Here is a 4595-nt window from a genome sequence, read left to right on the forward strand (position 1 = left end):
TAGGGAAATAGATTAGAGTAGAGATAAGGAAATGGATTGGGAAACAAATGAGAAAAGAAAAACACCGTGCAAGTGTGGGCAATGCTGCAATGGGTTTGTTACTTCAAACAGAATAATTAAATTTGTTTGGATCTTATCAAATTAAACTTTCTTTTGCTTTTTCGTTTAGGATTTAGATATGGATATGAAGATGCCAGTTGGAACTTGGAAGGACAAGTGGTGGACATGTGATTTAACAACTGTCATGATTCATAAGTATAATCTTCAAATAAGGTTTTTATGTTAAATAATATTAAAAAGAAATTAAAAAATAATTTTTAAAAAAAAATTCTAACACATAAAGTGGAGTAAACAACCTACAATAACCATAAATTAATTATATAATTTCTATATTATCTTCACCCTAACCATCAACATCATGAATTAAGAACCATATCAATTCTTAGCAGAACAGAATAATCTAACTACATAATAAGCCACGTCTATTGTCTTGTTTTGAAAGATGACATTATTTTTACGCGATTATATATTTTATATAATTGAGAAAAATTTGATTAGCCAATACTTACGTAATTCTTTTGTCAACTGCATTGTTCTCGAACTCTCAAAGTGATATTTTAAGGTGTTTGGAATAATCCATTCGCGTCTAAATTCCTTAATCCATGCGCACCACATCTACTACTCACAAGTAACAAAAAGGTGTTGCACAGTTTCAACCTCCTTCTTATATAAGACGCATAGATTATCATCTCTTTAAATGATCCCAAACTTACTTAATCGCTCATTTGTATTTATTCGGCCTATTAAGATAAGTCAGGTGAACAATTCTATTTTAGATGAGATCAGTCTTTTCTAAATTTCTTTTATAAATTTGTAGTTTAAAATCTCATCTGCTATAATTTGTTCCTGCAAAATCTAAATAAAAGAATTAATAAAATAAATATTTTTTTTATCAAATTTTTATACCATTATATCTTGTATATCTGTTATTAATTTAACAGATTGTAAATATTAGAATGCAAAATTTGAAATACTTTAATGGATAGGGATAAAAGTAAAACTTTGCCTTTTTTTATCAAATATATTAACAATACTTTTGTTATCGTTCTAATTATTAACAATACTTTCTATCTTCGTAATAAAAATTTTCTCATATCATTATTATGGAAAGCAAAGTAATGAGAATCAAGGATAATATGAAAAATTAAAATTACATAGAAAGATAATAACAATACCACTTTGCTTAAATTAAATAACTATGTTATATAGACAAAAAAAACTTAGCTATAATGATGAACGAGAAAGTATGAACTTTAGTACAGTTAGTTTCACTTATCATAACTTTAGTCTTAGATTCTTTCCTTTAGAATTATTAGTTTTATAAAAATATTATTTGCATATTAACATTAATTACTAATATATTTGTATATAAATATATGTATTATTTAATTGATTTTTTATATAAATTTATATTTTAATATATATTTTGTACCAACTAATTTTAATAATTAATTTTAATGTATTGGTAGCATAATCGAATATAATATCCATTGCTCAACAATTTTCAAATTCTGATAAATAATATTGAAAGATACGGGTCAACAAACTAAAATTTCTCAATTCTTCTATACGTGTGTGTGCTTAACAAAAGTTGTAGAGCGTGAATTTTTTTGGAAGCAAGAATTAGCGAGAGAAATTTGATTTTTTAAAAAAATTAAAATAAAAATTTATTTATAAAATTAATAGTTAAAAATTATTAAATATTAAGTTAATTAGATATATATTTAATCGTTTTTAATTATTGATTTTGTTTATATAATGACAATTCTATGTAAATTTTTATAAAAGAAATAATTATTAAATCATTATGTATTTATATATTTACTTGTATTGTTTCGTTGTATACATGTCATGTTTTTTTTAGCTTTATTTGGTATATGTTATAAAAAAAAAACCCACTAATAGTTGAGATTGTTCCTCGTAAAATAAATATTTTTCTTATACAAGTCATTTTTTGATATAAGTCTATACAAGTCTTTTTAATTTAATTCACCTCACGCGTCATTAATCTAACCAAATTTTCAATCAACGCATGAATATATAACTGCCTTTTTCGAAAGGATTTTGTTTTCTTTTTCGAATTTCATCAGCGTTTTCGATCATCCATATCTGTGTTCTCTGTGTTTTTTTTCCTTTGTTTATGTGTGTTCTCTTTCTTCGTTTTTCTTGATTTTCTTTGTTCTCTACGTTTGTTTTTGAAATCAAACTTTAAAATCAGTTTTGAAAATAATGAATGATTCAAGTTCAGATTGTCAATTGAACCAGAGCAAAGTGGATTATTGTTTTGAATCCAATGAAATGGCTGAGGTGTGGTGTAAGACCCAAAACCTTTGAAAAGTCTTATTATGATCAAGTCTCAAATCATATGGTTATTTGTAGCCTTAATTTCAGAAATTATTTTATTAAAGATAATTAAGGCAAGTTTTGATTTATTGGATTTGAGATGAGTTATGATTATTATCAAATTTTATAATTATTGGATTATTTTCTATATTTGAATTATAAAGTTGGCAGTTATGAAATAATAAGGATTTTAAATGATTTGAATTAAATAATTAATATTTTAAATATTAGTACTGCTATTTTGGAAAATAGAGAAATTAAGTATATTATTTCTAATTATTTGATTTGGGTATTTTATTGAAAATAATTTGTAAAAATTGATGAGCAAATTGTATTTTTCCATATACTATTAGTGTTGGATTTACATTGGGTTTCAATTACTATATTATTTCCAATTTTATGTGAAATTACTATATTATCCCTACTTTTATTTGAAATTACCTAAACTACCCCTAACTTGACAAAAACCCTAAGTTTCAAAATGAAACCCTAGCTCCCTCAAACCCAAGCAGCTGCAGCTGCTGCCCCTCTCTACCCTAAACACAAACACTCAGCCATATGAAGAAGGAAGGAAACAGAATTTGAGAGAGAAGAGGCAGAGGAGGGGGGATCGGAAACACGACCCACACCCACGAAACATTGTTGGCCGAACGGAGGAGAGGGGAGGTGAGGAAGCACGGCGTCGGCGGGCATCACTGTTGCCGCGCCGCCGTGTTGCTTCAGGGAGGGCGAGTGAGCGAGAAAACAGACACGAGAGGCAGATGGTCGCGTCGCCACAGTCGTTCAGGAGAAGCGCCGGAGAAGAAGCTGCTGCGTGGCCCAGAACCGCGTTCAACTCGCCGCTGTTCAGGCTCCAGTTGTCGTCACCCTTGTGCAGGCGCCGTTGCGAGGTGGCCTTGCATCCGCCGCCGTCTTCGCGGGGCTTATGTGTGGCCGCGGTCGCTCCTTCGGAGCAGAGACACGCGAGGGAGGTGGACGCCGCCAGAAGCGCCGCGCCGCTGCCGCTGCCTGTGCCCTCGTCATCGTCGCCGACATTCTTGAGCGCCGCCATCAAAAATGGTTCAGGTCGCCATTAATGAAGCCAGCCGGGGCTGTTCCAAGGCTTTGCTGCTCATCCCGATCCTACTCTGTTTTGGTTAATGCTGCTGCTATTGTTCTGGCCACCGGAAAATCCTCGCTGCCATCGGAAAACAGCCGCTGAGTCTTCCATGTTGGTAAGCTCTAACCCTGCTTTAGCTTCTCTATCCGTTAATTTCTCCATGTGCCATGAGAGATGTTGCTAAGGCTGGTTGTGCTAGGAGTTTATCGCGAGTTACCGTCGTTCTGGTCACCGGTTGTGGCGTTGGTGTTGCCGGAACTGCCACTGGTGCAGCCGCTTCTTGGTTCCCTCGAGTACGGTAAGCGTTTCGATTTGAAAGCCCTTTAGTTACTGTTCTGTTATCATACGCTGAGGTTGTGGCGTTAATTGCTGAGATTGAGTTTGGTTGTTGTATGTTGCGATTAGAGTTGTTGAGACTGTTGCGAAAGTGGCTTGGAGCTGAGGTTTTGGTTGCCGTCAGTTTGGTTTGAGACGGAAAGGACTGGATGAGGCATTTGGGTTATGGAATTGCGTTTTGAGGTAGGGGCTCTTTCCGAAAACTATAGTTTATTATTGGAATTATTACATATAGATACTGATGTGAGATAATGTATTTGGTGATTGTATAAGCCTTATGTGATGTTGATTATCCTGGATGAATGTAATTATATGTTGAACGGATTATTATTTGGTTTTGATGAATGGATTGTTGTGTGGTTTTGTGAAACGAGATGCTTTTGAAGTTGATTCTTTTAAAGCTTTGAAATCGGGTTTAATCCGTTGTGAATTGATTTGAGTTTAATTGATTTTCTGGATAAGAAAGTAGAACGCACTTTTGAATGCAGCCTGGTTTACTTTAATTGACTTGGTTTTGGACAAATGAATTGTTACTGAACCGTTTCTTTAAAGCTTTGGAAATGAGTTAAATCGGTTGATATTGAGTTGATTTTGAAATGGTATCCTTGAGATACGCCACTGAGGCGATTGTTGGATTTAGCCTGCTTTGAATCGATTTCTGTTTTTTGTTGTTGAAAAGGAATGAGGAATGGTTTAGTTGGGACCCGAACCGGGTGGCAAAAGTCCAAGTTTTAGGGGAGGTGCTGCCAAAATTTCT

Source organism: Arachis duranensis, chromosome 9 (assembly GCF_000817695.3).
Source record: "Arachis duranensis cultivar V14167 chromosome 9, aradu.V14167.gnm2.J7QH, whole genome shotgun sequence".
NCBI lineage: Eukaryota > Viridiplantae > Streptophyta > Magnoliopsida > Fabales > Fabaceae > Arachis > Arachis duranensis.